The following is a 21,472-nucleotide window of genomic DNA, read 5'->3' on the forward strand; positions in this document are numbered from 1 at the left end:
ACCTGCTCAGAAATAACCCCCTGAGCTGCACACACTCCTGACTGACCTGATGAGCGGGTGTCTGAGGAGCCTGGTCTCCAGGGACGGGGAGAAATGACTCGGTCTTTGTTCTGGGAGTGGGCACAGAGGGGCCATTAGACCTGGAGGGCAGGTTCACCTCCTTGAGAGGTACAACTCCCCACAGGAGCCCACACAGGTGGGGGGACTCAGGTGGCATGTGACCAGAGACCTGTGCACAGACCTGGGCCAACAGGCAGATTCGGCATCAAATGTGGTCTCAGAGTGGCCTGGGCTGTGGGCGCACAGACACTTTCAGGCCCTCTTTGGACACTAGCCATGGTTCCTAGGTCTGTTCCAAGCAGAGAGAGGCCTGGGGTCCCAGAGCAGGAAGCACTGACTGAGAGCCACCTGGTCTAAGCTGGCTTCTCCCTGCCCCTGGCCCCAGCTTCCTGGCCTTCTCCTCTGTGGGCTCCTCTCTGGACACACAAAAGGGGCTGGAACCCTGCTCATGCCCAAGTACAGGAGGCTGATGTGACATCATGGGGCCCCTCCCAAGGCAGGCAGAGGGCCGTGCTAATGACCCTGCACAGGGGCTGAGGCTCATAACTCTTCCCCACTCCCCAGGTCCCTCTCGGCAGGGGAGGCCGGGCAGGCAGTATCCTTTCTTCATGTGTGGGAACCTGGGGCTCAGAGAGAGACACAGAGGGTCAGGGAGCTCAGGGACTGCTGGGAGGGGCAGACTGGGGTCAGTTCTGAGGGAGGGACTGACCTGGGCCTGAAAGCAGGCTGGATGCTGTGGCCTTGCAGGAAGAAGGACAAGTCACCCTCGTGGATCCTTGCAGCCCTCCCTAGCAACATGAGGAGAGAATCTCCATCTTCCCCCTGTGCAGAGCACCCCTTCCCCAGGTCATGGCTGGCCTTCCCTGTCCAGCCCCAGCCTCTGAAGTCCATTAAGTGTGGCCTCTCCTAGTTCTTGTGTGGCCTCGTGAGACAGGACAGAGTTTGGAGTCGTGTGTCTACGTGTTCCTGTGTGTGTCTCCACATGTGTGTGTCTAAGTGTGGTTTACAAGTGTGAACCAAATCAAGGAAGGCCCTAAGGCTCTCAATCCTTATTTGAGTGACAACTGGAAATTTCACAAGATATTTTCCAAAGCACATCTCACTTCATGGGTCAACAGGGACAGGGTCCTGGGCACTGGAGCTCTTCCCTGGCTCTGTGACCACGGCTGCTGACTCTGCTGTGACCTTAGACAACCTTCTCTGGATCTGACAGCCTCTGTGTCCTCCTGAAGTCCTTATTTTGGTGATAACTGGAAATATCACCAGAAAAGTTTCCAAAGCATATCTCCCTGTGTGGTCAACAGGACTGGGGCCACGGTTTGATACCAGGAAGCCGCAACCAAATGGAGACAGATTCCAAGCTGCTGAAAAAGACTTTATTGAGATTCACTCCCGGGCAGGACTCTCTAGTCCCACAGAGGGGGTTCAGGGGTTCTAAGGTGGGATTCACAAGCTAAGCCGGCTATAATATTTTATTCTGCTTTGGGCATAAAGGGAGGGCTTGGCATAGGAAAGGGAGGGCTTGGGACAGAAAAGGAAGGTTTGTAGAGTCCCTTGTCCTACTATAGGGCCCCAGGAGGCATTGGTTGGGGGAGCTTGATCCAGGATTGATCAGGAGAACCCGCTGATTGACAGCAAGTTTTGTAGGGGCCTGACTCTTGCGGGTTGCCTGGTGCTTTGTTCCCTTCTCTACCTCAAACCCACCTAACCTCCAGGCCTTTTGAATGATGTAGAGTCGCTAATTCCTCTGGCTACTCTCTGCTGCCTAGGGGGACTGGGGGGAAGTGATTGCTCAGTTGGCAGTTTAGTAGGGGGTGACTGTAGGGGAGTAGGAGCATCTGGTTGAAGGTCACTGGCCATTTCACCCACGCGCTCTTGGGCGAACCTGAGGAGGCAGGGAGCAATCATCAATAGAAGGCCCATTATTACACAGGAGTGAGAGTGGGAGTCAGCTAGGATATGAGGGCAGAGTGTAGCCAGCCTGGCCAGGGGTCATTTGGTTGTTGCTGTTTAAGCCTTTCTCCCGAACGACGGAGGGTGTCCACATTCTTTTCCACCAATGCAGTGTCACTGGTACAGTAGCAGCATCCTTCTTTCAGGAGTAGACAGGTTCCTCCGTTGTCTGCTGTCAGGAGATCTAGGGCTGAGGGTTCTGTAATGAAAGTTGGGCAAGAGATGTTATTTGCCTTTGTAGGGAAGCGAGAGAGTGGCCAGTGTCCTAACTGCTTCCCAAAGTTGATCTTCAAGCTTCTGAGTAGCGGTGACTGCAGAGCCAATCCTCCTGCCCCAGTCTGGAGGCAGCAAGGAGGAGGCCAGGAAGAGTCCAAGCACTACTGGTAGAAAGACTGCCCGTCTTGCCCTGTAAAGGGGGTTGGTGACAAGCCATGTTAATTCAGCCTCCCTGGACAGAGGTACTTGAGAGACCAAGGCGGAGGGAAGAGAAAAAGTGAAGGGCACGTTGAGGCCTAGATTTTTTGTTAGGGTACCATTGCATGAGAGCAAAGGTTGTGGAAGAGATTTGAATGATCTGGTCACAGGACCCCAAATCAGAGGATGAGTAGCAGCAGGGGAATTCCCTGATGAGTTACGAAAAAGAGATCTTTCCTCAAAGGCTGGAGAGGGGGTAGGGTTGAGGAATAGCCAGGAAGATCAATGGGAATCACAGTTAGAGGAGTATGATCCAAACTTGCGCAGAGTAAACAGTCTGAAATGTTACTAGCTTTGGATAAACTGAGAAGCAGAAGGTCCTGGCATGTTAGGGACATCCACGAGAAAGGGTCAGCTTTAGGATGGGCACCTGCATCCAGCTGGAGTTGGAGTTCTTCTCTTGCTCCTGGATGTTTATGTGAATTTGTGGGAACACTTGTACATGAGTCCCCAGATTCTGATAGAGGCCAAGGGGAGCTTGGCAAAACCCCAAGAATAAAATTTACCATCAACACCAGAAGCCCATTTTAGGCCCCATGAGTCCCAAATAGTTAATTTGTCAAATGCTCCTTCTCATCACAAGGCTCATCTAGGAAGCATGTCTCCCATGAATTATAAGGGTCACCCCCATAGGTATCAGGCCAGCACTTACCAGACTCCTCAGGTTGGTCTGCTGTGAAGCATAGCACTGCTGCACACAGGTGGGACGAGGTGGGTTGGTTGTGTCCATTAATGTAAAGGGTGATGACCCAATTGCAGCCAGTGGAAGGGCAATCGCTTTGACCCATAAACTGAGAGGGGGTGGTGCCATCCTGGTGCCATGTCACTTGGATGTAGAGCGCCTTCTGTGGGTTTGGATAGACGGTTGAGAGCAATTAATCGTTATTAAAAGAAGAAGAGGGTTGGCGAGAAATCTTGAGTGGAAGTGCAGGATTGGATATTTGGAACAGGCATCTTTTTAAGCAGGAGACATGGTACCATAGGGAGTGGCCCAAAAGTGTGGCCGCCTTTGGGATAGTAAGTATGACTGTATGGGGTCCCCATCCAGCAAGGTTCCAACCATTGAGGATGCAGTTCCCTAAGTAAGACTGTGTCACCCTGTGGAAGAGGGTCTGATTCAGTTCCTGGTTGCGCTGGGATTCAGGCAAAGGATGGCAGAGGAAGGCACCAGTCTGCGAGTCCTCTTAGGAGTTTGTGTAGAAGTGTCACATAGGGCAGGTAGGACACAAGGGGAGAGGGAGTTAGAGGAAAGCTCTGTTGATTAAGAAAGGGGCCCATGGAGTAGCTTAAAGGGGCTAAGGTCTGAGGGAGCTCTAAGGGTTGCCCGAAATCAGTTGAGGGCCACCAGCAGGAGATTGGGCCCGAGTCCAGTAGCAAGTTTAGTGAGATGATCCTTGAGACTGCCGTTAGCACTCTCAACCTTAATGAGAATCGGGGTCCGTCAAGGATATGGAGCCTCCAGGTGATGTTGAGGCCTCTGGAGAGTAGCTGAACAACCCGAGAAGTGAAGGCCGGACCATTGTCTGACTGGATGGAGGTGGGAAGTCTGAACCTGCTCAATGAGGATGGAGGTGACAGTGTCAGCAGTTTCCCTGGAGGTAGGGAAGGATTCCATCCAACTGTAGGAGAGTGCTGTCCCCAAGTCACAACCAGGTATATCCTGAGCCAAGGCTTTCCCAAGAGGTGGGGACTGTCCCTGAAGCCTTGGAGTAGGACTGTCCATGTCAGCTGTTGAGACCTAAAGGATGCAGGGTCTTCCCATGTGAAGGCAAAGAGGTAATAAGGGTCAGGATGGAGGGGCTCTGTAAAGAAGGCAGCTTTAAGATCCAGGACATTAGAGTGAGTGGTCGAAGGGAGAATATGAGAAAAAGAGTGTGGGGGTTGGGAACCACCACGTGGATGGGAATAACCACCTCGTTAATTAGGCAAAGGTCCTGGAGTTAGCGATAGGCTCCTGAGGGTTTGTGCACTGGCAATATGGGGTGTTGCAGGGGGAGTCTGTAGGGATGAGGAGTCCCTGGGCAAGCAACCAGTCTATGATGGGTGTTAGTCCTTTCCTTGTTTTGGAGATGGGAAATTGGGCACACGAAGGAAATTTAGTTTGAGGTCAACTGGATACAAACTGGCTTGTGGTAGGAGGCTATGACTGGCTTGGAGATGTCCCAGACCTAGGGATTGAGTAGGTTGGGGGCAATGGCATGGGAGGTACTGTTGGGTTGTTAGAGAGAGTAAAGATTAGAGGCAGAAGAAGATGGGTGTTGGTATTCTTAGGGGGTAGTTGGAGGGTGGCTCAGTCCTCCAGCACATCCTGGCTCCTCGTCCACCTGTCCTGCACCCCAGCAGAGCCGGAGGCTCCTCCCAGGGCTCTCCCAGTCACGTGCTGTCTGTGCCAGGGAGGCAGAGGTTGCTGTGCCCAGTTACTGCCAAGACCCCAAGTAGCTGCACATTGGTTACCACAGACTTTGGTGGGTTCTTTGTCCCCATGTCTTAGACATTATGTCCTCCAGGCAGTCAGAAGCCCTCAGTTAGTTACGTGGGGCCTCTGGCATGACCTCCAGTCTTCAACACTGGCCTCTGCCCCGCTTGGACCCTGTCTTCTTCTTCAACCGACCTTACAGGCCTTTGCCTTCCTTGGACTGAGATGTGGTTATAGGCCCCATGATCCCACAGGAGAGGACACATGCAGGAGGCCAGGTGAAGGTGACCGGGCGTGATCTAAGTCTTGTCCAGCTCCGAGTCACCAAACGTCAGACACTGACAGAAACTGCACCCCCTACCCAGAACAGGCAGAGATGGTAAAGGGACACTGTTGCTCCAGTTTGTAGGCTGCTTGGTGCAGAGTGTGGGCATTTTCAAAATACTTCCATCCTGATTATCCACTCACTCAGCAGCCTCTACAAAATCCACTCACCAAACAGACTGCATCTCAGAGACCTGGGCTCTGCCTAGTAATTGGAGAACATCTCTGCCTAGAACTGGAACCTCACACAATGTCTGTGATGAAAAATCGGCTTTTAAACTAATTGGTTTATCCCTGAATGTAATCTGCCTCCTTTCTCTTGTAGCTTTTAATATTCTCTCCTTGTTCTGTATGTTGGATATCTTCATTATAATGTGTATTGGAGTTGGTCTATTATGGTTTTGTATGTTTGGGGTCCTGTAGGCTTCCAGAATTTGGCAATCCATTCTATCTTTCATTTCTGAAAAGTTTTCTAAGGTTATTTCATTCAATACGTTGCTCATTCCTTTGGTATGGACCTCTATACCTTCTTCTAACCCAATGACTCTTAAGTTTGGTTTTTTATGACATCCCATATCTCTTGGGTGTTTTGCTCAGGGTTTCTTTCCAGCCTTTCTGCATTGGCTATAGTCCTTTCGAGTTGATAAACTTTGTCTTCATTATCTGATGTTCTGACTTCTATTTGATCTAGTCTATTTGTCATATTCTCATTTGAGTTTTTGATTTGGTTTATGGTTTCCTGCATTTCTAGGATTACTGTTCGATTTTTTAAAAATCTCTATCTCCTGGTAGAGTTCATTTTTGCTACCTGAATCTGCTTATGTAATTCATTTTCAAAGTATTCTTTCATTGTTTGGACTTGCTCTCTAATGACTTTACGATTCCATTCCATTTGAGTCAGGTATGCGTTGAGTTCTTTCTCTGTCCATTTTTCTGATGCCTCTGGGTTCTCCAGTAAATTTACTTTATTCTGCCTTGTTTGTAATCTTTTTTTCCCTTGTTTTTTCATGGGGCTCACATTATTTCCAACTTTGTTTGACTGCTGTGTTTCTGTTTTCTCCTATAAATTTGTTTTGGTTTTGTATAGCTCCAAGATCTCTCCTTTTTGTTTGGAGACAATGTTTAGAGATGTTGGATTTAATTATGATTTAAGGTAAATTCATTAGTTTCATTAAAGGCCTACAGATTTTAATGGCATAAGAGAATTGAGGTTTGAACTTAGGATTTTATGTTAAGTTTGGGTGATTTGATGGTATGGAGGTTAGTATATCTTAGCTTCTTTGGGGGTTGCTCAAGTGCAGGCAGATATTAACAAGAGAATAGACAGGAGTCCATGGGGGCAGTTAAGGGCTTAGGTGGTCTATAGACCATTTTGTAATATTCATATATTTACATTTACTAAATTACACGTAATTGGAGTGGTCATGCTTGGGAGGAAAGATAGGGAAAATGTAAGGAAGCAAACAATTAAAGAGAAAGGGAGAGAAGAAATAAAGAGAAATAAATAGAAAAGAAAAATAAGAAATGATAAAAAAATAATAAAATAACGTAAATAAAAATTACAATTAAAAAAAAAAAAAACAAAAAACACTGTTAGGCTTCTATTTTCTTCGCTTCCAGTAGGTGGTGCTGTGCTTTCCGGGCCAAGATTTTGCCCTCTGGCTGTAGGAAACAATCAATATGAGGCCACTCCCTCCTCCTCCACCTGGTGTCTGTCCAATCTTGTTCACTTAGTTTTATTCCTGGCCTCTAGTCTCCTCGCTTCTCCTGCCAGACAGGCCTTCCCCAGTGTGATACCTCTCTGCAGTTCAAGCTACACTCTGGGCCTGCAGTTTCCTGGATATGAAGCACGGCTACTAGGAATGGGCCCCCTATTCTTTCGATTCCCTCTGATAGCCACTCCTTCGAGAGTGGGTGAGACAGGTTTCGTTTTCGCCACTGGTGGGAGGGGGGAGTTGGAGGTCAGGTGCCTTTACCTTTCCCCATGCCTCTATTCATGCTTACTCTGATAATCACGCCCCTGGAGAGCCGGGGAGAGGTTTTATGCAATTTCCCCGCTGTATGTGAGAAGGGCTAAATGTCACACACCTGTTCAATTGCTGAACTTGCTGCCTGAGGTCAGATTTGTAGAAAACTGGCGATGGTGACGTCAGCTCCCCAAGATGGTGGCCGCTGGCTTCCTCCATGGATTGTCTGTTGTGGAGGGCAGATCTGGACTATTTCTCTCCCTAGTCTCAAACCCAGAACTCAGCCTGGAGCACTGTGAGGGCACAATTGGCAGGACCCCACAGAATCTGTAGCACAGTTTCTCTGAGTTGCTGGCACGTTGGAGCACAGGCTCTGGCTGTGGGGCTGGCCGCTGATCAATCAGTCTGTATCTCCAGGCGCACGGTTCACTCACGATTGAGCCGCAGAAACTAATCCTCGGGTGTTGGAAATCCTTCCTCTAGGTTTCAGTGCACCCCAATTTTGCTGGAAATTCCTAACAAGATAGCTTCCGGACATTCTAAACTCACTAATCACCTGCGCAGTGATGCGGTACACGGGGGTGTCACACTCTATTGGCTGCCATCTTCCAATCAACGGGAGGCAACTTCTTATTACCTATTTTTTCTCACAAAGCTACCCCGACATCCAGGCAAAGCTAAAAAAATTATAGAAGGGACCCTTCACTCCTCAGACCGAGGTGTTGGCCATGGCCTTCAAGGTCTACCACAACAGAGATGAAAGAGCAAACGCCCAAAATGCCAGATGTTGGCCCAGGAGTTACAGGGCTCCTTCCAATCTATGGAAAGGGGGAGAAAACAAACCCCACAATGAGGACCCTCTGGGCCCTGCTTCCAACCTATGGAAAGTGGGAGACAACAACCCCCCCCATTGAGAACCCCCTGGGCCCTGCTTTAAGTGTGGTAATGAAGGACATTGGGCTAGAGCTTACCCTAACCCCAGGGAACCACCCAGGCCATGCCCCAGATGCAGATGTCCTGGCCAATGGGGATTAGACTGTCCCAATTCCTAGACGGGAGCTGAGGTCAGTCACCCTGCCAGTGACTTGCTAGGCCTAGCAGCTGAGGATTGACGGGGCCCTGGGTCTCTGTCCCAACCTATTCAATCACCAAGCAGGAACCTAGGGTGGTTATCCGAGTGGATAGGCGTCCCATAAACTTTTTGGTAGCCACTGGGGCCACATTCTCAGTTCTGAGAGAGTTTTGGGGGAACTACCTATCCCTCTGAATCTCCTATTGTTGGGGTAGGAGGTCAAACCATCATCCCATGCAGAACTCCTCCCCTCACGTTCTCCTTATCTGAGTTCTCCTTTTCACATCATTTTTTGGTTATGCCTTACTAAGAATGGGGTTCCTCCATCCCACACACTCTCCATTCAATACCCCAATTTTAGCAGTAAAAAAGCCTAATGGAACATACCATTTGGTGCAGGATTTAAGGTTAATAAATTCTTCAACCAGGCCCATACATTCCCTGGTTCCAAACCCTTATACTATCCTTTCCTCCATTACTGCAAACTCTACCTGTTTTTCAGTTATTGATCTTAAATATGATATGCCTTCTTTTGGATTCCACTATCTGTCTGTTCCCAAGACATATTTGCCTTCACCTGGACTGATCCAGAGACTAGACATTCCCGACAGTTAACCTGGACTGTCCTGCCCCAGGGGTATCGAGACAGCCCACATATTTTTGGACAAGTCCTCACTGGAGAGCTTGAGGATTTTTTCCCTCTATGCCCCAACTCAACCCTCCTACAATGTTGATGACCTCATCCTCTGTAGTCCCTCATTAGAAACCTCAAAGTCAGACACAGCCACCCTTCTGAATTTTCTTGCTCACTGAGGATATAGGGTTTCTCCACAAAATGTGCAACTCTCTCTCTCTGAGGTTGTTTACTTAGGGTTCCACATTTCCCCAGGAAAGAAAGCTATCACTACCAATAGAAAATGCCTTATTGAAAGCCTTCCAGTACCAAAAACTAAAGAGGAGATTCTCTTGTTCCTGGGTCTGGCAGGCTATTTTAGGGCATGGGTACCAAATTACTCATTACTTGCCAAACCATTATATGATCTAGCAAAGGGGAACAAGCATGAGCCCTTGTTACTTTCAGCTGCACCACATTTCAGAAGCCTCCAGAAGGTCCTCTTACAAGCACCAGCTCTACACCTGCCAGATGTTAATAGGCCTTTTACTCTCTATGTGTATGAAAACACAGGGCAAGGCTTGGGGTAGCTGGGACAAATGTTTGGGCCCACCTTTGCTCTGGTGGCATACCTTTCGAAACAGTTAGATCCAACTCTCCGGGGATGGGCTCCTTGTCTCTGGTTGTTTGGGCTTGTTGAGTAGATTGAGTAGATTGGCTTGAGACATGGTTCACATGATCTCCGTGGATGGAATAGGAGTAGGGCAGAACCCCTTATGGTTTTCAAAGGAAATCAAACTGAGTAATAGAATACCATTTTGGTTAGCATAAGTTAAACAGCATAAATTAACAAATACAAACTATAACATCCAACAAATCCTAGAAAACTCATATAAGCAAGATAAAAAATAAGTATAAATAAAATTTTGTTACAGAGTCCAGTTAGTACATGATACTGTTATCAAACCAGTAGCAAAAACAAAACAGACAACTCTGTATATATTAGAAGCAAGGGGTGGCCATGCATTAGAGTGTAAGAACTATCTTAGAGGTTGAAAGAGTCCATTAGTCCTGGTGGAAAATTGATCTTTCACCATGCATTGATCATGCATTGAAGGCTAAAATGGAGGTGGATCAATACCATCTTGGTTGATTTCCTCCCCTGCCATATGGTCTCTCGCCCAATAATGGCAATGATGTGAAGTAGGAAGAGCCCTGGCCTTATAGTGCTGGGTTTCAAAGTCTTGTGCAAAATGACCATTTCTCCTAGAATTAAAACACTGTCCAAAGGATTAGTGTACTGGCTATGGCAGTTGAAATGCTTGTTTCAAGGCAGCCGCAAGGGTAAAAACTTGTAATTGAGCTGGGCCAATATCTGAACACAAGCGAATAAATTCTGAACTGTTCCTTTTTTCCTCTGGGGTCTCAGAACATCCCTAACAAAGCTTATTTGCATTTTCAAATGCTAACTGTTTAACGATAAATTCACAAGCACCTGGGTCTCGGATGGATCAGTTATCTGTTTGATATAGTCTGTCTATAAAGTCTGAGTTTAACTCGTCTGCACACTTTTTAACCTTAGGTAGAACTAAACTAGACTGGTGCCCGGAGTTAATTTGACGCCATGCATGCTTAACACATGCAGTTATTTGATCGTAGACTGCAAATTCGTATTTCAACTGTCTTTACAAATGCACAAATTCACCTGTCCCCAAAAACATGTTCATGGAGGTTTGAATAACCTGCCTTTGATTTCTTTCTGCTTGCTCTGATCAATAATTGGACCAATATGACCTCCAAAGCAAAAATCTCCACTGCTTAAGCAAGAGCAAATGATAGACACCCAGTCACTGGTAGGAAGTGGCTGATGACAGATTGTTTAGAGTAAGCTTTGCACAAATGGCAAATTAAGTCCATATAAATTACAAGCATTTTTTAACTCCTTAATAGTGTTAAACAGAATTAGAGTATAAAAGCAGACATGTTGGTCTTGGTTGTTAACCTGTTCAAAAACTGGGAAAACTGAAATCCACTAAAGTCTTTCCCTGCTTCCTGAGCCTTCCTAAATCCACATTGTAACAGTGTGAGAAAAGTCATTGCTAGCTCAGAGTATGTGTTAAAATTTGTCCTCCTAACTGGAAGCAGCCAGATTTGAATGGCTGGAGCAGGTCCTGCTAGACATAATCTGTTAAAATTTACTGGTAATTCCTGGATTTCAATGTCATCTCCCTTGGTCTGAGACTCATCCATGTGTCCTTCCTTGCCTCCATCTTGGCTTTGTTTCCCAAAGCCTCAAGGAGGAGGAGGACTCTCTACCTCTCCATGAATTTCTTCTCCATTCTCCTCTGGATGAGGGGGATTATCTACCCCTCTGGAGGCTTCTTCTCCATGGTTTTTCTCCTAACTAATCCAGTCAAATTCAGGTGGAGTTAATCTCTCAGTTTTGGATCTGGCTCCAAGGTTACCCACCTGATGGGTAATTTGAATTGAATTGGATTCTGCTGTCAACCTCAGTAATGGAAGAGAGACTCTTTTAGCCTTGGGCAATGTTTCCATTTGTATAGATTTGATGGCTCTCTGAATACCTTTCAATAGATCTTCTGGGGGCCAAGAACTCTGACCCAAGTTATCAAAAAGGCAAGTTTCTAATGTAGTCCAACCCTCTGAATATTATCAATAGTACTGTTAGGCAACTCATCAGAAAGACAAGCTTTATGTAAAATTCTTCCTAATCTCTCCCAAGAACATAAATCCTTAAATCTGGTAAATCTTGATCACAAAACCTTGGACAAAACTCGCCCAGCATCTTTAAGAACTGTGCTAGCTGGGTCCTTTTGACTTTTTTTCCCTTTGATTAACTACAGTCTCTAAAATAGTTAAATACATGTCCTTATCTGTAGAAGCTGAATTTCCCTTTATGAATCTTTAATGTCCTTGGCTCCAAATCATCTGCTACCTCTGTGACCCTACAAATATGTCATGATACACTAAATTTATATAGTGCACGCTTCTCCACTCAAACTAGAGGATTTTACCCATGTGCCCCTCCTTCAAAGGGGCCACATTTAGTCCATGGCCAGTGAAGACGGTATGTACAGTTCGGAAATGTGGGAAAATCCTAAGAGAGTTTAAATTAAAGGCACAGACTCCAAAAACCAGCTCCAGGATGGTTCCTCCAGCCCCCAGCCTCAAGCTACCCAGGGATATAGTGAGGTTTACTGAAGAGGTGAGATAGGGAGAGAGAGAGAGAGAGAGAGAGAGAGAGAGAGAGAGAGAGAGAGAGAGAGAGAGAGAGAGAGAATGCCAGAGAGAGGGCTTTTATTAGGGAACAAAGAATTCGGGGAAAATACCATCTAATAAAGGTCAAGGAGGCAATGTGGCAAGGTCAAGTGGGATGATCTTCAGGGGCAGTGGTGAGACAGGAAGAAACCTGTGGATACATGAAGGGTATGGAAAGCTCTAACACCTAAAAAGAATGTCTGAGCTCCTCACACCCAGCCAGGGAGGTAACTCAATCACATGCACGGATAGCCTCCCACACCTGAGGGGCTGGTCTGCCAGGTCTGGTCTGCTAGAGAACATCCCATCCATGACTTCAATACTTGTGATCAGGTTGTCCAGGTCCCATGGGCAGCAAGGTTGCTGGCTTCAGAGTCCAGATGACTTCAACAAGGATACATGGGTTTTCACATAATATACCTTGGTATTAACCAATCTCTCATTAGTCAACCAATATTTCCTTTGTACTCTAAAAATATCAAAATTAAATGAGGAACCCTGAAAACCAATTTTTGTCCCATAGCCAGTTTATCAGCTTCCAACACCAGAATATCTATGGCTGCAAGGACCTGTAAACAAGTTGGCCAATCTTGGGCTGCAGAGTCCAGCTGTTTGCATAGATGTCCATGTCCCCAGCACCTGAGTCAAGACTCCCACAGTCACTTCAGACTGTTCATGGATGTACAGAAAGAAAAGTTCTGTAAAGTCAGGGAGCCCTAGTCCAGATGCACTAGGAGTGCTTATTTAATGTTTCAAAGGCCTTTTGCTTAGTTGGCCCCCATATTAGAGGATCCCATTCTCACCCTGTAAGGAATGGTGGAAAAGCTCCATAAACTCAACAAGCCAAAACAATCGTTTACCTGTCTGAGATTTTATTAGCTGGACTGTAGCGGGCAGTCACAGAAGAGAAGTGGGGGAAGAGAGAGAGAGATTTCCAGTTTTCCCAGCACCATTTGTTGAAGAAGATATCCTTCCTCCATTGCATGCTTTTAGCCCCTTTATCAAATATAAGATAGTTGTAATTTTGTTCATAACCCATTTGAATCAAATGTATGAAATATGATATGTCAAGAGCTATGTAGTGTTTTGAAAAACTAAGAGAGAGAGAGAGGGAGAGGGAGAGAGAGAGAAGGGAGAGAGAGTGAGAGAAGTGGGGGAGAAGAGGGAGAGAGTGAGAGGGAGGGGGAGACGGAGAGGGAGGGGGAGAGTTAGAGAGAGGGGGAGTGTGAGAGAGAGGCGGAGAGTAAGAGAGAGGGAGAGTGAGAGAGGGGGGAGAGTAAGAGAGAGAGAGAGTAAGCTCTACCCCACCATGCCAAAGAAATAAGCCCTTGGTTTTCAGCTTTATATGTTCTAACCTGCCTTTTCCTGGGCATAGGCCTTTTTTTCTACCAGCCCTACAGACTGGAGGACATTCCAGAAATTAATGCTCTTTCTTTTCATAGTTGTAGGGCACATTCATGAATTTCTTCCCAGAGGAGATACATGCCTTCAGCCCATGGATATGGAGCCTCCTGGCCCTCCTCTCCAACCAACTGACCTCCCTGCTTCCCTCTACTACTCAGCAGGAAGTAGTCAGATTGAGTATGGCGCCACCCAACAAAAACAAAAAAGGGAGGAATGTTGGTGAAGATGGTGCCCAGAGCGCCTCTCTTCCGGGAGCTCAGGTCCATGATGCACTGAATGGAGCACAAACCATCACCTCCATTCCCTGTGAATGGCGTGAAGTTTGGATTGCATACCTTCAATCCCTGAAGTGGTGTGAACTCTCAGCCAATGAAGAAATAACAACCCACTCTCCTTGCTCCTCCTCATCCTGTGTTGAGTCCATAAATATCAATACCCTGTTCATGCGCTCTCTCTTACTTTCTTTCTCTCACCCTCTCTCTCTCTTTATCCTCTCTTTCTCTCTCCCCCTCCTCTCTCTCCCCCCTCTCCCCCTCTCTCTCCCCCCTCCTCTCTCTCCTCCCTCTCCTCTCTCTCTCTCCCCTCTCTCCCCCCTCTCCTCTCTCTCTCTCCTCTCTCTCTCCCTCCTCTTCTCTCTCTTCTCTCTCTCTCTCTCTCTCTCTCTCTCTCTCTCTCTCTCTCTCTCTCTCTCTCTCTCTCTCTCTCCTTCTCTTCTGTGACTGGCCACTACAGTTCTGCTAATAAAATCTCAGATATGTAAATGGTTATTTTGGCTTGTTGAGTTTATGGAGCTTTTTCACCATTCTTTTGTGGCTTCATCGAGGGGTTTTGCCATTGAAAGTTGGGGATCTGTATATGGCTGAATCCAGTAGCCCCCAAGAATTCTCTCGTCTGATGGCAGGTTGAAAGGACTAGAATTGAGCAGATCTCCTGTTTCTTTTGAGGCCATGTGGTGTTGTCTATTCTGTTGCTGAGTCAGATGATAACCAAGGTATTTGACTTTTTCCTTGATAGATGTGGGCTTTAAATTCAGAGTCCAGTGCTGTCCCAAGAATGGTGGACTCAAGCCCCTGGGTGGAACTGTCATTTAGGAAAGCAAAGTGTACATAGAGCCTCTGGCACTTTAAGATACAGGAATTTCTTGGTATCTCCTGATGCAGGATCTTGGCTGCTGGGATTCTCCAACTCTTAAATCTAGTGTAAGTCTTAGCAGAGATTGATGACCTGGGACATCATTTGTATAAAAGGCACCTATGTGAATCTCACCATGGACTGTCTGCTGAGGTTGGAGGGCAGGTGACTTCAGGTCCTGGTGAGGCAGCCCCATTTTGCCCACCTAGGTGTTGCTCTTTGTCTGCATGGCTTCCTCCTCCTGCCAGGTGGGAGCCTGGTCTAATTGTCTATAGTAGATGCCCCTCTTGTGTTTTTGTTCACTATGCCTGGGTGCATGGGACTCTGTGGCCCTTCCTGTTGGTGACTCACAGCATGTGGCTTGGAGCCGGGGTGGCATGTCCTTTTGGAGTGAGCACCCTATGGACCACTAGTGGCTGTTAACATAAACATTTTTCTGGTTTTCTGGGGGGGGGAAGGGGTTGCAGCAGCTGAGTCCTCCTAAGGCCCTGGGTCCCCTGCATCAGATAGAGCTGTGTGTCTATGGGACTCCTGCCATATTTCTCAATCATCAACTTCCCAGCAAGTGGGAAAAAACTGAAAAGAGGGTGAAAAGTAGGGCTGGGGCCAAAGGCTGGGGGAAAGCATTCGCTCCTTCTCTGCTCAAGTCCTAGCTCCTGAGTGTGGCAGTGGGTACTTGTCTGCCTGGGCCACTGGAGCCTTCCCCTTTTGTCTGGCCACACTTTTTTTTACTTATAAACATTTGGCCCATTGGCTTTGTTCTAATGAGACCCTCCCCCTTCAGATCCATTCTCCTTTTTATCCTTTTTGGGTCCACCTGTCTTTGAACCTCTGGGTCTCAATTGATGAAAACTGTGATGGCCACCTTAATTAGCTCTTTGACACACTTCTCAGTAGAGCCTCTAGGTTTGTAATTTTTGGCAAATGTCACTCTGAGCCTGTCCCACAAAGGCTGCATTGGTCACCTGTTGCTTGCGCCTGTGCATCTCTTCACTGATAAACTTGCATTGCTGCTGCTATGCTGGTATGTGCCCCTCTTCCCCTGGATGCCTCTGGGCAGGGAGAGGATGGCAGCAGCAGTGGCCCAGACACTCAGGTCTGAGTCAGCTGGGCACAGTTTCATAGGGAAGAGGGGCCTTAGGAAGATGTGGGGCTGAAAGAAATGTTCAGGGCTATGCAGGGTGTGAGAGGGAGGTGCTGGAGCAGCGGGAGGCTTACTGGGCTCTGTTTGTCGGCAGATGACCTCAGGTTAGGCTAGGGCTCAGGGCTGGCTCCGATTCCTTCTAACTCTTGGGCACAGTTGTTTTTTCTCTTAGACTTCCTAGGAGGGCCTCTTGACATCTCTTTACCTTTAGATTCTCTTCTCCATTGGGGCCCACCCTAGGTCTGGATAATGGGCTGCATCAGATCAGTCATGGCCCAGGGTTTCTCCTTGTAGGAGGGAGACTGATTGTTCTAGCTTATGAGCTCAATGGTGGAGAAAGGCTGGCACACAAAACTGCCTTGTCTCCCTCAGGTGTTTCCCTCTGGTCAACATGGGCAGGTCCTTAGTCCCTTGCAGGGGCATCTGGAAGGCTCTCATCTGGGTTGTGGCTCTAGTCTTGGGTCAAATCTCCCACCTTAATCTTGGGAGGTAAACAGTCTGGTCCTAGGAAGCCTATGGCTCTGAGGCCATCAAGGGGGAAGGAAGAGCCAGTACTGGGGTCCATCATTTGTTGCCTCTGAGGACTGGGGGTCTGAGGGGACAGTCTGCTGTCCCAGTGGTCTTGGCCAAGTTGGGTGGAGTGGCACATAGGTGGTGGGTCCTCTTCTGGCTCAAGGGGAAAACTGTTTCCCTTCCTGTCTTTTCTCTGTCAGGTTCTCTTTTTAGCTGCTTTCCGCTGGGTTTTAGAGACCACTATCCTCCTGACTAACATCAGCTTGGACTGTCCATCTAGACAGGCTCTCAACCAAGGGGGCTGTTTCTTGCTACCAATCAATATAAGAGAATTGGTTCAGGGGTTCCAACAACAATCAAAAGGACCTCAGCAATGACTCTCTCATCTAAAGATCCTTCTGGTGGCCAGCCCACATCTTGATGAGCCACTCTAATTCACAGAGTATGCCACCTTTGTGGCGTGAGACTCACCCCACAGTTACCAGGAAAACCTTCCTAAAGGTTTCTAACACACATTTCAGATGGCTCAGTTTCCTTAGTGTGCCTCCCATGTTCCACCCTGCATCTGTGTCGCACATTTAGGTCAAGACTGGATTCATCCATCTTTGGCCACTCCCCTCACAGGAACTTAGGGCTCTCTTAGCCTTTTGAGTCAGAATCAACCCCCAACCTGGAGCTTTCCCCTAGACGTTGGTTGGTGAAATTCCGCCATAGACTGTCTGAGGTGCCAGGGAACCAAGGATCAGGACTCTGCACTCGCTCTGGGTTGGGTTGGAACTCTACCTCGGGTTGGGTTAAAACTCTACCCTTTGTCCTTGTCAGTCACACACTTTCACACAGTTATGGCCAGAACAAAATTTCTGTACCGCCCAAATTCCAACAATTCCAAACCAAACAAAAAGGGAGTCTCAATTTCCCTTGTGCTCAATGACCCTGAAAGGAGACTACTTGGGTAACTCCCTGGGTCTGTTTCAGCTCCAGCCACTTTAGAGGTTGATCAAAACTCTCTTTCACCTGCTTAGGTCTGTAAGGGGAAGTCAGGTGGGCTGCCAAGACAAATGGAGCCGGGTCCTACCTGTTTAGCTGGGCGGTGCTCTAAGACCCTAATTTGGTTCCTGCTGCCTGTGAGTTCCCTTGTGCTCCATGGTGGCAGCCCCAGGGCGCTGGCTGAGTGGATCCTCCTTCAGGCCAAGAGTAGCCTGGGCATGCCAAGAGGAACACTGTCCCCCATCACCCCAGGGAAGCCACTCCCCGGAGACAAGAGCAGCAGAACAGCCATCCCTACCTCCTCGGTCCCATCTGGGTGGCCAAAAATGTTGTAGGGACAGATGAAGCAAGGCACTGAAGATATCAGGCAACTGTTTCATTTGGCTGTAGCAAGATTCAGAGGGCACAGCTTTCAGGCAGTTTCAGAGTGTTATGCCCCCAGCATGTACGGGGAGGGGCTCAGAGTTCACAGTCTGCAGAAGTTCACATAGAAGCAGCTTTTCCTTTCACTGGTTTGGGCAATTAACCCTTCAAGGACCACACCTGAAAAGGGGGGAGCTTCTTCTCCCCCTTGTTTCCTCCCCCTGCCAGCTGATACCATGGAGCCCAGTTGGAAACTTCTCTTATCTTAGGAATGTGGACATCTCTGTGAAGACTTGCTCAAGGCCAGAGGCCTTGTTTACACATTTACAAACTGCTATAATGGATCATTTGTGAAAAACTAGTAAGGGGGTGTCTAGCACCTGGAGTGCTGGTATCTTCTCTGCCAGTGGCCAAGTTAACAGGGAGACAGAAAAATAGGAAGTTTATCTACATTGGACTCTTTTCCAGAGACTCTTTGGCTGACAGTCTCAAAATCAGCCATGGAGAAGATTCTTGGAGGAGCCCAGTTAAGACGTTTCTGTGGAGAAAGGGGGTGTCACTATAGAGTCTAGGGCTCTGGAGGGCTCTGTGTTGCCCACTGTCCCCGAGGCAGCCTCCTCACCTATTGATGTCCACCAACACTGAGCAACAGGTCCAGGGTGAGACCAGCCTCATTCCCTGTCCCCAGGGGGGCATGTGTGTGTGTGTGTGTGTGTGTGTGTGTGTGTGTGTGTGTGTGTGTTGTTTCAACAGCCCCCCAACCCCGCCAACACTAGCTTGAGGGATGGATTATTAAACAACAATTAGGGAGGCAGTTGTTCTGGGCTGAGCTCCTGCACCATGTCCCAAGAGGCCACAGAATAGATGCCACATAATCAGAAGAACTTTAAAGAAGCAGATAAATACCCACAGAGCAGTGTTTCCTGAGAACAGACCCTAGTCCACCAGAGTCAGCTGAAGCAGGAAGGGCCCTCTGCCTCAACTATGAAAAAGAAAGGGGACTGAGTAACCTGATCCCACCCAACCCAGGTCCCCAGGGGTTCTGCTTCCTGGGTGGCATGTGAGTCTGTAGGGCATGGACTGGGTGCTGTGAGCCTCGGGGTGGCCAGGCCACCAGGGAGGAGCCCTGCCCTCTAGGCCCAGCTGGGCAGGCGCGTTAAGCTGGGACCCATTCCTTCTGTAATTTCCTTTGGGAAAGTGTCCCAACCTGAGTCCTTCAAGCACTGGCTTCAGGCCCCTGTTGTCTGTGACAGGCAGAGCCAGAGCCCAGGACTGAGGCCACCATGCTCCTCTGCAGGACCGCCCAGAAGCTCTGCCCACACCCAGCGGGTCCCTCCTGGTTCCCACCAAGCTGCTGAAGACCCCTCTGGGGCTTTACTCTCCCAAGTGGAGTCCTGCCTCCTTTAGTGACAGGCAGGTTTAGAATTTAAAAGATGGGGTCAAAGGTCAGAAGCTCTGGCTTCTTCCTCCCCTTCCCTCCCCTGAACACTCAGGTGGCAGCTGGCCAGGTCCTTTTCTGTCCCCTCACACACAATGCCAGGGCGAGGCCACATTGAGATCTGTGGGCGGCTTCCCAGGGCTGTGGGCTGCTGAGGTGTCAGGGGGTGGGGTGTGTCCACTCCATGAGGGCACAGGCTCTTCCTAGGGAAGCACTGGGTGCCACCAAGCACAGGTGCCAGCGATTCTTGTGGTTTAGGAGGAATTACTGCTCATGAGCCCGGGGAGGGACAGAAGAGTGGGTGAGGGGTTGGAGGAACAGGGTGATCCGTGAGGTCAGGTGGCCACTCACTAGCCATGGGACAGTGACAACATAGGAGACAGGTGGCCGGTGTGAACCTCGGTTTTCTCCTTGGGGCTTGGAAAAGCACAGATATTTGCTGAGGGCATCACGGTGCGGCCACTAGGATTCAGGGGAGAGAAACTGGGACAGCACTGCCCAAGGAGTGCCCTTGTCCCCACCTGCTCTATTCAGGGAGGCCTAAGGCCTTATCTGAGGTGACTCTAAGGCCAGCTCCATTGGCCTGTACTGGCAGAAATGAGGAATAGGGGCTCAGAGAGGTCTGACAAGCTCACGGAGGTCACACAGCTGCTATGTGTTAAGATCCAGGTCTTGGGACACTCACGTGTCACTTCATTCTGGGTGACTGATGACGTTCATATCATTGGAAGTGTATGTGCAGGTTGGAGGTCCCTGTGTAGAAACCTAGAGATCCTGTTTCTTCTTCAGGGAGAGTTCAGACCCATTGATAGGTGGTGCCATGTGATGGCAGAGATGTGACTGTTCAGACTGTAAAGAGGACCCTGTGTCAGGACTCCACCTAGGACGTCATGTCCACCCTCCTCCATGAGAGGTGAGGGGTGATGCTGAGATGGCCCTGGGGTGTCAGTGTGGCCACAGGAGAAGGGGACCCCGAGTCCTGGGCTCCCCGCTACTTGAGCCCAGCAGCCTTGAGGGTGGAAGGGGCCAGGGCGCCCCATGGCAGGGCTGCTCCAGGACAGCCTGGGCCACCCTCCAGACCTCCTGCTGTCCTGAGGACCCGGGGGACCCTGGAGGAGGGGCCAGGTGCACGCGCCCCAGTGAGAGCCCAGGCAGGGCAGGAGGGCTAGGGCCCCAGGGGGCTGTCCTTGCCCTGCCACAGCCAACGCAGCCTGCCGTGACCTTTAGGAGCCATCCCTGGGGCCATGGCACAGGACTAGGGAGAGGGGACATAGGGTAAGTGGCCTGGGGGCCTGAGGGCCTCGGGCCTGGTGGGCTTGAGGGGGAGACAGTGACACAGAGCCCCTCCTGCTCACTGGGGACAGAGGCTCTTCCAAGAGGGGACGTGTGAGCCTCCTGGGCAGCTATGGAAAGACAAGGACAGAGGTCAGTGTCCTGGCCCTGCCCATTGAGGAAGGCTCCTCACCCCTCCTCCAACCCCCCTAGGACATGCCCTGGGAGGCCAGTGGCCAGGTCTGGGGAGGGGACAGTGTGGTGAGAGGCGTCATGTCACCTCCCTGCTGTGGCTGTAGTCACAGCTACTCCAAGCCAGGGTGTGAGTGGCCAGGTCTGGGCACAGAGGGTCATGGTTGGATGTGAGGTGTCCCCAGAGCTCACGAGGGAGACACTGCAGAAGGTTCAGAGGAGAAGTGAGGGTTGTGGGGGCCTAAAGCCCATCAGTGAGTCCTCCCTGAGGGGTTCCCTGGGGGTCACTGAGGGAGGTGGGGTGGCTGGAGGGGAGGGCACTGGGGACATGGCTCTGGGGTTATATTTGTATCTGGTCAGTGGAGTCTCTGTGCTTCCTGATCCCCACGTGACCGCTTCCCTCCCCCCACCCTTCCTCCATGGGAGTCAGCCTCACCTTGGGCCCTGAGGAATGGACCTGGCTGTGTGTGGACTGTGACCTCTGCCACCGTGAGCCCCAGGTAAAGGTTTCCTCCTCTGAGTTGTCCTGGTCGGGTCTTTAGTCAGAGCAGCAGAGGAAAACCAGAGGGGCAGCTTTGGGTGGACATGGCCAGCGTTGGGATGGGGGTTGTTGCCGAGGGCAGTATGAGTGGTGAGGAAGGGGTTCTGGGTGGACCCTGAACCTCCGGCTGCTGTTGGGCCACAGATCCCCTCAGGATTTGCATACAGCTCTAGAGTTCTCAGGCATAGATATGTCCAGGCCCGACAAGATGTGGCCTCAGCCAGTCACCATTGACCAGCACACACCTGACACAGTGTCACTGAGAGGTGCTGTGACCTGGAGTCTTCTCATGACCTCAGGACACAGAGGGATTCACCAGAACCACAGCA

At 49.4% G+C, this 21,472-nt stretch overlaps 1 long non-coding RNA gene across 1 annotated transcript; it reads right to left on the bottom strand.

Annotated features, from left to right (window-relative positions):
* Positions 1 to 1,422: 1,422 nt before the first annotated feature.
* Positions 1,423 to 17,629, bottom strand: LOC144377932 (uncharacterized). Its single transcript, XR_013439246.1, has 4 exons — positions 17,426 to 17,629; positions 9,512 to 9,677; positions 3,140 to 3,332; positions 1,423 to 2,212 (listed from the first exon to the last, which is right to left on the bottom strand). It is a non-coding gene; the product is annotated as an uncharacterized LOC144377932 (long non-coding RNA).
* Between the last annotated feature and the right edge of the window lie 3,843 nt (positions 17,630 to 21,472).

The sequence above is a fragment of the Ictidomys tridecemlineatus genome, chromosome 5 (genome assembly GCF_052094955.1).
Source record: "Ictidomys tridecemlineatus isolate mIctTri1 chromosome 5, mIctTri1.hap1, whole genome shotgun sequence".
Classification (NCBI taxonomy): domain Eukaryota; kingdom Metazoa; phylum Chordata; class Mammalia; order Rodentia; family Sciuridae; genus Ictidomys; species Ictidomys tridecemlineatus.